This window comes from Emydura macquarii, unplaced genomic scaffold, assembly GCF_026122565.2.
Source record: "Emydura macquarii macquarii isolate MOO-44397 ecotype Brisbane River unplaced genomic scaffold, CSIRO-AGI_Emac_v2 contig_1883, whole genome shotgun sequence".
NCBI classification, from domain to species: Eukaryota; Metazoa; Chordata; order Testudines; family Chelidae; genus Emydura; species Emydura macquarii.
The window spans coordinates 1-10,922 of NW_027132020.1; the positions used below are offsets into that span (position 1 = coordinate 1).

A 10,922-nucleotide genomic window follows, 5' to 3' on the forward strand; every position below is an offset into this window, starting at 1 on the left:
AAAGCTGAATTGCTATGTCCTCGCTGATATTTTAACCCAAGTTAGTTAACCTGAGTTAAGAACACACCTTTTTATGCACAGTACACACACCCTTAGTGATCCTGTAGCAGACCACACAACAAACAAAGAAGCAAATCTTCATAAAATAATACAGGCATCTCTCACATTCTTCACAATTATTAAAAAAACTCTGACAGTAGCATTAATTTCTAAATAGTGACAGAAAGCTCCATATTTCAAGAACAGAGACTTAATTACAGGTACCTTTTTAATGTACTCATTGCTATATCCAGGCTTCCTAAACATTGTTATGAAAAAGTTTGGAAAATATCTCCATCCACTGAAAGGTGTACTGAAGAGTATGGAGTGTCACTGTAACATTCACTGACGGATTGATTGACTCTCTAGGTTACTCACAGCCCCGGCTGGTCGGAGGAGACAGTCCCTGCTCAGGGCGTGTGGAAGTAAGGCTTGGTGAAACATGGGCTACAATCTGTGATGCACACTTTGATCTCAAAGCTGCCAGTGTTATCTGCAATGAATTACAGTGTGGAACAGCTTTGTCTACCCCAGGAGGGCTCACTTTGGAGAAGGAGGAGACGGGCTGATCTGGACTGAAGAGTTCCAGTGTGCAGGGAATGAGTCCCACCTCGCGTACTGTCCCAGGAGATCCGTGTGAATCAGACGTGTTCACACGCTTCTGATGCCAGCGTCATATGTGCATGTAAGACTTGGTGATTGATCCCCTGACTTCCCTGTCTTTAACTATTTGGTATGAAATAGCACCAGGCTTCTTCTCTAAACCCCTTCTCCCTTCTCCCAGGGCACACCGGGTTCCGGCTAGTGAACGGCAGCACAGAGTGCTCAGGGAGGTGGAGATCCAGGTGCGTGGTGCCTGGGGAACCCTCTGTGACTCACACTGGGATCTGCCTGATGCCAACGTTTTCTGCCATCAGCTCGACTGCGGATTCGCTCCTGCTCGGCTCAGGGAGGAGGGCATTTTGGGAAAGGGACGGGCCACGTCTGGACCAACACGTTTCATTGTAAAGGGACTGAACCCTATTTGAGAGCTTGCCCTGTGACTGCCCTGGGGACCTCTCAATGCCCACATGACAATGATGCCAGTGTGATTTGCTCAGGTAAGTGCGAGAGAAATGCTGCATTCATGACACCTGCCCCTCGGTGTGTGATACTGCTCTCCAGAGCAGGGGGAGAGGAAGAATGATCTAGGTTATACAGTACAATTGTATAGGTTGTACAGTACAATAGTAGGTACTACCTGGAGAAATTCCTGTATTCCCCGATAAAAACTTCAGCAACTTTGGCTGCTCAGTGGAGACCAGTTTATCATGGAAGATATTAAGATTGAACATGAAGAAAAGGAGCATTTGCCTGTCACAGAAAGGAGCAGCTGGTACAGAGCTAGAATTCATCAGACTGATACAGAGAGTGCCCCTAATGCCTGCCCCAGCCTCAGGAAAACCCTGATTCATTTGGAAAAAACATGGCAATTTGCCTTTGGACTTCGGTTAGCAGCTCAAATTCAACTCCAGGCTGCCCTGGGCTTGACATGAGCTGAGTTAAAAGCTGAATTGCTATGTCCTCACTGATATTTTAACCCAAGTTAGTTAACCTGAGTTAAGAACACACCTTTTTATGCACAGTACACACACCCTTAGTGATCCTGTAGCAGACCACACAACAAACAAAGAAGCAAATCTTCATAAAATAATACAGGCATCTCTCACATCCTTCACAATTATTAAAAAAACTCTGACAGTAGCATTAATTTCTAAATAGTGACAGAAAGCTCCATATTTCAAGAACAGAGACTTAATTACAGGTACCTTTTTAATGTACTCATTGCTATATCCAGGCTTCCTAAACATTGTTATGAAAAAGTTTGGAAAATATCTCCATCCACTGAAAGGTGTACTGAAGAGTATGGAGTGTCACTGTAACATTCACTGACGGATTGATTGACTCTCTAGGTTACTCACAGCCCCGGCTGGTCGGAGGAGACAGTCCCTGCTCAGGGCGTGTGGAAGTAAGGCTTGGTGAAACATGGGCTACAATCTGTGATGCACACTTTGATCTCAAAGCTGCCAGTGTTATCTGCAATGAATTACAGTGTGGAACAGCTTTGTCTACCCCAGGAGGAGCTCACTTTGGAGAAGGAGATGGGCTGATCTGGACTGAAGAGTTCCAGTGTGCAGGGAATGAGTCCCACCTCGCGTACTGTCCCAGGATATCACACGTGAATCAGACGTGTTCACACGCTTCTGATGCCAGCGTCATATGTGCATGTAAGACTTGGTGATTGATCCCCTGACTTCCCTGTCTTTAACTATTTGGTATAAAATAGCACCAAGGCTTCTTCTCTAAACCCCTTCTCTCTTCTCCCAGGGCACACCGGGTTCCGGCTGGTGAACGGCAGCACAGAGTGCTCAGGGAGGGTGGAGATCCAGATTCGTGGTGTCTGGGGAACCCTCTGTGACTCACACTGGGATCTGCCTGATGCCAACGTTTTCTGCCATCAGCTCGACTGCGGATTTGCTCTGTCAACTCCGGGAGGAGGGCATTTTGGGAAAGGGACGGGCCACGTCTGGAAAACACGTTTCATTGTAAAGGGACTGAACCCTATTTGAGAGCTTGCCCTGTGACTGCCCTGGGGACCTCTCAATGCCCACATGACAATGATGCCAGTGTGATTTGCTCAGGTAAGTGCGAGAGAAATGCTGCATTCATGACACCTGCCGCTCAGTGTGTGATACTGCTCTCCAGAGCAGGGGGAGAGGAAGAATGATCTAGGTTATACAGTACAATTGTATAGGTTGTACAGTACAATAGTAGTTACTACCTGGAGAAATTCCTGTATTCCCCGATAAATACTTCAGCAACTTTGGCTGCTCAGTGGAGACCAGTTTATCATGGAAGATATTAAGATTGAACATGAAGAAAAGGAGCATTTGCCTGTCACAGAAAGGAGCAGCTGGTACAGCTAGAATTCATCAGACTGATACAGAGAGTGCCCCTAATGCCTGCCCCACCTCAGGAAAACCCTGATTCATTTGGAAATGCCACATTGGCTCTGTATCGAGCAGAGGAAAAGATAGGCATTTGGCATCGGCTTTTGGGACCCGAGGACAACCCGGATCCATTTGGGAAAGCCACATGCACTGCCAGTATTGGCTCTGCATACTGCAGAGGGAAAAGTAGGCACTTGGGTTCTGCATTTCTGTGTCAGTTCTCAGAACACATCGTCAGATCACAGTGCTCAGGATTCCACCACTCCATGGCTTGCCTACCCCTCCTTGCATTTAGAACAGGCCAGGTATTTTCCATCAAATGTTTTTTGTGTGGAAAATTGTGTTCTGATGCAAATGAATTCAGAGAAAATTTTCAATTTTCTGAAAAAAGATTCAGAAACTAGAACATTTCAGAACTAAAATTTTCAGTAGAAAAAAATTATTTGCAAAGAGGGGAAAACCTACAATTTATCATTTTCCAACTGATGCCAGCTGGAATACAGTGGCAAAGTGTATCATGGTGCTTTGTGGTGTTTTCCAACTGGCAAAAAGGGGGAACCGTAAAATGGTGGGTAAAAAACTACTTCTGCCAACACTCTGACTCTTTTCCAACTATTGTAAGTTGGAAAAGAGTCAGAAAGTGTGAGAAAGTGTGTGCATGTGCTGGGGTGGGGGGAATTCTTTTGGTTCCTTTTGACAAATCAGTAACTTTCACTTCATTTGAAATTTTCAAAATTTTTCACTGTGACATTTTCAAATGATATCTTTCTGGACTGTTTTAATCCACAAAAAGTTTGTCTTTTTATCCTGACTTCTGGCAGAAAAACCCCAACAAACCAATGGTGAAATAGGTGCGTTTTCTGCAGGACAGTAATTCTGTTTTCACAGCAGCTCTGTTTGCCTTACATGCCACCAGAGCAATGGCCCAGATTGCCGCTATTTCTTATGCAGGAAACTTCCAGTCCCCATCCCTGCACGACACAGTGCAATGGAGAAAGAGCTGGGGTGAGGAGCTCTCTCATGCTCAGACACTCCCCTTCCTCTTCCTTGCCTTACCTGGCACCGTGGAGTAAGGACCCACATCACAGCCCGGTAGGATGACCATATTTCCCTAAACTGATACTCCTTTATTAGCAGAAGTTAGCAGGGTGGCCAAAATCAGTTTTATAGAAGAAACTCAATCCCAGCCATAAGTATGCAGAGGCTGCCACTGCAAAACTGCTTGGATCTATTGGTTCATTTCTTTGTGTTAAAATCAAAACAAACAAAACAAACCATGTAGGACCATGTACTAGAGTTTCCATGTACTGGAGTTTGTAAACAGGGCATCTCTCTCTCCTTCTGCTCTTCTAGACATTTTGGCAGAGACTCACTGGTCACCGTTCCCCAGAGCACCTTGGATTGTTTCCTTAACCACCACATTAACCAGTCACTAATGTCCCTTGGCCAAACTCCCTTAAATCAGTCACAGAACGCTCACCATTTGCCTGCTCAGGTGTCTTCAGGGTATCTAAGTCTTATCGATTAGACCGTAGACCTGGTTCTCAGCCAAGTCACTCCATTTCTGCACTTAGCTGGCAGGGAAGACAGCATGAAGCCACATTTGCATTCCTTATTCTGGTGCCCTGCAGGGCCTCGCCCAGACCCTGGTGTAAACTAGAGCAGCTTCGGGGCTGTTCTAAGTTGTACTTTTCTCTCCAGTCTCCAGCCGAGAATAGCTGTAGCTTTGTGCACTGTGGCCGTGCTCTGGACAAACTATGATGGTTCTTAAGGAACCCAGGGCACCTAGTGACCTCTGGCCTCCAGCAAGAGGTAGCCCTGCCCACGGTGGCTGGGTGTTAATGCCGGAACACCACCAGCCTGTTAGCCCCTCAAACGCTCTCCTCTGGGCTATGTCAGCCATGTCTTTGCCTTGCAGGTTAACAGCAGATGCACCCCAGTCTCCTAATCCCTTTGAATCATTCCCCTGGGATATCCAGCCCCTGACCCTGGCTACTCACAGAAATCCCAGATCCTCTGCCTCCAAAGGAGCAGTGTACCCCAATGTACTAATTTTAACTTAAATCACCGCTCCTGTGTAACACACAACACTCATGATAAAACACGAGCAGATTTATTTAAGAAAGACAGTTCACTAGAAACAAGCGAGAAACAAATGGTTACAACATAAAACAAAACCATAAAACACAACCTCGGGCCTACACTTATCAGCTCACCTTTCCTAACTAATATAATAGCTTTCTCCGAAAAGTTCAGTGTGTTGCAGAGCTGCCTGGCTTCACAGGAATCATGAAAACACCCCTACTCCAAAAAATGTCTCCTCAGTGACAGGCTCCAGAGTATCCCCCACCGACCCCTGTGTTATACTGAAACAGGCTTTTGTCTTTATTCATAGGCAGGGGCAGTCTCTGTCTGTTTTGTTGTTCCTTTGTTACCTCTGTATAGTTTTGATTGTTTGTGGTTGTCTCTGATAGTTTTCCATTGATGGCCTGAGAATGGAGCAAGGCTAGAGAATTCAGCCTTGAATGACCTCACCAGCTAACCAGGGTGGGGTGACAGCTCCCTTCTGTTTCAACGGGCCATCACTGAGATCTGTTAGCCCTGGTGACTAGCTTTTACTCCAAGTCCATAAAGCCTCCTTTCAGTGTAATTCCATGACTCCTTAAATGTTACCCACACATAGATCTCAATGATTCTGCGTCTTGATAAGTTACGAGCTTTCTGTAGATACCTTACACGTTACCCCTTATTGATAAATACCCTACAAGACTCGTGTTCGGTGTAATGAGTTTGTCAGGTCTGAGGAGAGAGTTGCAAAGGACTGGGAAGCCTTTGCTAAGGGATCTCTATGTCACACACACCCCTACCACACACAATCACTCCCTCCTTGTGACACATGCAGATGCCTCTACCACTGCAATGCCTTGAATAAGGATCATTTTATTCACTTACCTACTATATATTTTGTAGTGTTCCTAATTTGCACCGTGTATGTCCCATCTCTCCTGAGCCCAGGTCGTTCGGAGTCGCTCAGACTGTGGAATGGGGAGAGCCGGTGTGATGGGAGAGTGGAGATTTCCCTCCGTGGTGTGTGGGGCAGAGTGCTGGACGACCAGTGGGACATGAACGACGCCAGCGTGGTGTGCAGGCAGCTCCAGTGCGGAGTCGCTGAGAAAGCTTATAACCCCCCTAAGTCTGAGCGAGGAACAGGCCCCGTGGGGCTGAGAAGGGTCCAGTGTGCAGGAAACGAGGCTCGTCTGACTCTCTGCAACGTCTCCACGTCTGAGTCGGTGCAGGCAGGAATTGCTGAGGACGTCGGTGTCGTTTGCTCAGGTGACAAAGTGTGAAAACCTTTCAAACATCCTGTCCTGGTTCAATGGGAACATGACCCAACCCAGAGCCTGCATCCACCCCACTGGTGGTGAGATCTCAAACAGATATGGATCTGAGATTCACCTTTTGGACCATCTCCAGTAAAAGCATGTGTGTTATGTGCAGAAACAACGTTAGCGATGACGTGCCGGTGCAGAGCAGCAGTTCTGAGCCCTTGGCCTTCCAGTCTGTGCACTGAGCGAGGCAGGGGGCCCGAGAAAACAATACCGTGTGCTCACGTACACCAAGGCTGTATCATCATGCACACACACAAAGAGCCCAGAGCAAGGTTGCCCTGGCAAATGTAAATCTATTTCCTAACTTTTGAGTGCTTAACATTTGAAACCCAAATAATGTTCTTTTAATGTAGGTTTTTGTAATGTGAAATTTCTTATGAAAAAGAGAAAGGCAAAAACAAATTCTATTATACGCACCCTATCAGCTCCCTGCCCCTAGGAATGCTCAGCTGAGTTTGACTTGCACTCCAGACCGTTGGCCCTGGAGCCCAGATTGCTGCTACTCTTTAATGTGCAGAAATAACAATATCAGCTGGCGGCAGGAGAAGGCTGTTATCCAAGAGTGGGTCTGGATGGTGGTTGTGGGAAAATCCAGCCCCGACTAGCTCTCTCTCCACCTCACCTCCACATCTGGGGGAGCGGCCGCTCCATGTATTACCCCAGATTGGAGGATTTTCTGCTGGCACCAGGTGCTAGCCAGCAGGATGGCTGGGGGTAATCCACCCAGTGCATCGTTCCCTCCCTGGCCGGGTACTTGGGGGAGCGCTAGCCCTGTGTTGTGCCCCCAGAATGTTGGAGGTTGGGGGGAGGGTGAAAGGGCCACTGGGGCCGTGTGCTGGTTTGGGGGATTCACAGAGGGGTGGGAGGGAACCCAGCCCTGCTCTCTTCCCCCTCCATCGCTGCTCTAGTAATACTGTGCTCTTCACAGTACAGTGAACGCTGCAGCTGTTGCTTGGTGCTGGTGTTAGCGTGGCGTGGGAAGGGTCAGTGATTTCAATGGGCTGCCAACATTTTCCTGAGGAACTCAAGTGAGAGACAGGAAATGGCCATTTTGAACACTACGTATCTTAGCCAAATCTGAATAGAGTTCACGGGACAAAGGAAAAGGCACTGCTGTCACCACAGGAGAGTCTCTCTGCTGAATTTCCAAGAGCTGCTGCAAACAAGAGAGATGTGAGCGCTCAGAGAAAGGTCACTAGAGCCCGGACCCACACAGGGAACTAGGCCTTGAAACTCTTTCCTTTAAGGGCCTAGAAAATCTCAGGAACAACACTGTGATCCAACACGCCTCAGTCAGGCACCTAGGCTCCCTGTACAATGAATGGGAAGAGACAGGTGCCTGCGAATGGGACTCACAAACGCCTGCACGCTAGGCAGGGAGCCGTGTAAACTCATCAATGGGAGATGCCAATGAGAGGTGTGTCTCTAGTTCTGCCCCTCTCTCAGAGGTAGGCGTCTGAGGGCTAGTCTACACTTACAACTTACAGCGGCACAGCTGTATCAGATCAGCTGGGCCGCTTTGAGAGCGCCTCTGTAGTCGCACTGTGTCGACAGGAGAGAGCTCCCCGACCACGTAACAAAACCACTCAAGTGAGCGGTGGTAGCGGTGTTGGCAGGAGACGCTCTGCCCCCGACATAGCGCTGTCCACACTAGCGCTTATGCCAGCAAACTTCTCTCGATCTGCTGGCCATGCTCCTACTAATGCAGCCCAATATGCCGTTAGCCTTCTTGGCAACCAGGACACACTACTGACTCAAATCCAGCTGCTTGTCCACTGTAACACCCAGGCTGTTTTTCTGCACAGCTGCTGCTTAGCCTGTCAGTCCCCAGTCTGTAGCTGTGCATGGGATTCTTCCGTCCTAAGTGCAGGACTCTGCACTTGTCCTTGTTGAACCTCATCAGATTTCTTTTGGCCCAATCCTCCAGTTTGTCTAGGTCACTGTGTATCCTATCCCGACCCTCCAGCGTATCTACCACTGCCCCCAGCTTAGTGTCATCCACGAACTTGCTGAGGGTACAATCCACTCCATCCTCCAGATTATAAATGAAGATGTTGAACAAAACTGGCCTCAGAACCGAACCCTGGTGCACTCCGCTTGATACCAGCTGTCAACTAGACATCAACCCATTGATCAGTACTGATGATCTAGCCAGCTTTCTATCCAAATTATAGTCCATAAATCCAACCCATACTTCTTTAACTTGCTGATAAGAATACTGTGGGACACCATATCAAAAGTTTTGCTAAAGTCAAGGTATATCAGGTCCACCGCTTTCTCCACAGCCACAGAGTCAGTCATCTCGTCACAGAAGGCAATCAGGTTGGTCAGGTATTACTTGCTCTTGGTGAATCCGTGCTGACTGTTCCTGATCACCTTCCTCTCCTCTAAGTGCTTCAAAAGGGATTCTTTGAGGACAGGCTCCATGATTTTTCTGGGGACTGAGGTGAGGCTGATTGGTCTGTAGCTCACCACGTCCTCCTTCTCCCCTTTTTTAAAGATGAGCACTAGATTTACCTTTTTCCAATCGTCCAGGACCACCCCCGATCGCCACAAGTTTTCAAAGATAATAGCCAGTGGCTCTGCAATTGCATCAGCCAAATCCCTCAGCACCCTCGGATGTATTGCATCCTCCATAGACTTGTGCATGTCCAGCTTTTCTAAATAGTCCTGGACCTGTTCTTTCAGCACTGCGGGATGTTCACCTCCTCCCCATTCTGTGCTGCCCAGTGCAGTAGTCTGGGAGCTGACCTTGTCTGTGAAGACAAAGGCAAAAAAAGGCATTGAGTACCTCAGCTTTCTCCACATCCTCTGTCACTAGGTTGCCTCCCCCATTCAGTAAGGGGCCCGCACTTTCCCTGACCTTCTTCTTATTTCTAACATACCTGTAGAAACCTTCCTTGTTACCCTTCACATCTACAAACTCCACACATGCACATTCACTAGTTCTTTCTCACAGGTAAGCCAGGCATTCAGAACTAGGCTTTATTCATGTATGTACTTTGAAGATTTCCGTACAATGCTTTAATCACTGTCTCATTCTACAGATTTCTCCTTTTTATGTTTCTTGTTAAAGACAATTTTTTAAAAGCATTCCAGTATTTCAGCCTTTCCAGCAGCATCATTGATTTGCATGGAAGCTGTTCAATTATCATTATACTGCACATTAACAGCTAGGATTTATCTTTATAGGGAGCAGGCAGGTCAGACTGGTGAATGGGGCAGGTCGCTGTGCTGGGAGAGTGGAGATTTATTACAACGGCACCTGGGGAACAGTCTGTGATGATTCCTGGGACCTGTCAGACTCCAATGTTGTTTGCAATCAACTGGGATGTGGACACGCCATCAATGCAACTGTCTCTGCTCATTACGGGCCAGGATCAGGGCAGATCTGGCTAAATGACGTAAACTGTTCTGGGAACGAATCCAGTCTCTGGATGTGTCCTTCCAGCGGATGGGGCCAGCACAACTGCAGACACAAAGAGGATGCAGGAGTTCTCTGCTCAGGTCTGTTCTGGGAGTTACTGTGCGAGGTTGGTTACTATGAGATTTAACGAAGTCTATGGGTGTTTGAGCAGAGAGATGAGGATAATGAAAGTTTATCTCCCTTTCTCTTTCTCTGTCTGTCTTTCTTCCCTACCTACCCACCATTAATGGTCACCATTAAAAAGTTAGCATTGACAACAGTTAATACCAAAGGGTACTGGAAATATTACATTCTTTCCTTTGCTTTAGAACATGGATTAAATTCTGAGTCTTGGGTACCATTCTGTGTAACTGTTGGTGAATGGTGTCTCTTAAATAACAATTCCATTGTTAATAAGTCTGTCACTGGTCTCTAGAAGAATCTCTCTGACTCCTAAAATGAATCTTGCTTCTGTAGAAGAACGTGCAGGTTTGTTAGCGATCTTTGGGATTTAAGCCTTCAAACCACATTCTACTTCAGTATCAGAAAACGTCACACCCAACTTGTGCATTTCCTTCTAGGGTTCACGGATCTGAGGCTGGTGAGTGGCAGTGAGTGTGCCGGGCGGCTGGAAGTTTTCTACAACGGGACTTGGGGCAGTGTTTGCAACAGTCCGATGGATGCAGTCACCATGGTGCTTATCTGCAAACATTTGGATTGCGGAGACAGGGGGATACTTTTAACAGACGTTCCATATGGAATAGGCGCTGGCCCCACTTGGCTGGATGGTATTCGGTGCAATAAGCAGCACAACGTCTTGTGGCAGTGCCCATCAGACCCCTGGAATCAGCAGTCGTGTGACAGAGGACAAGAAACCCACATCTCTTGTGACGGTAAATAGTAACTGTTTGTACTATAGCGACACTCAGAACACAAGCCGGACTCAGTGACAGGCTGTGATATCATTCTAGTATTTTATACTTGCTACTATACAACTTATGAAATACACATTTATATTTTTTTAACACACTCAGCAATGGGACACATTTATTTTCAGTGTCTGAGGTTATACAGATAGGAATGTAGTCTGTTAATAAC

General features: G+C 47.1%; 1 pseudogene; it reads left to right on the forward strand.

Annotated features, from left to right (window-relative positions):
• The first annotated feature begins 408 nt into the window (after positions 1–408).
• On the forward strand, positions 409–10,725 carry LOC137159771 (scavenger receptor cysteine-rich type 1 protein M130-like; annotated as a pseudogene).
• The last annotated feature ends 197 nt before the right edge of the window (positions 10,726–10,922 follow it).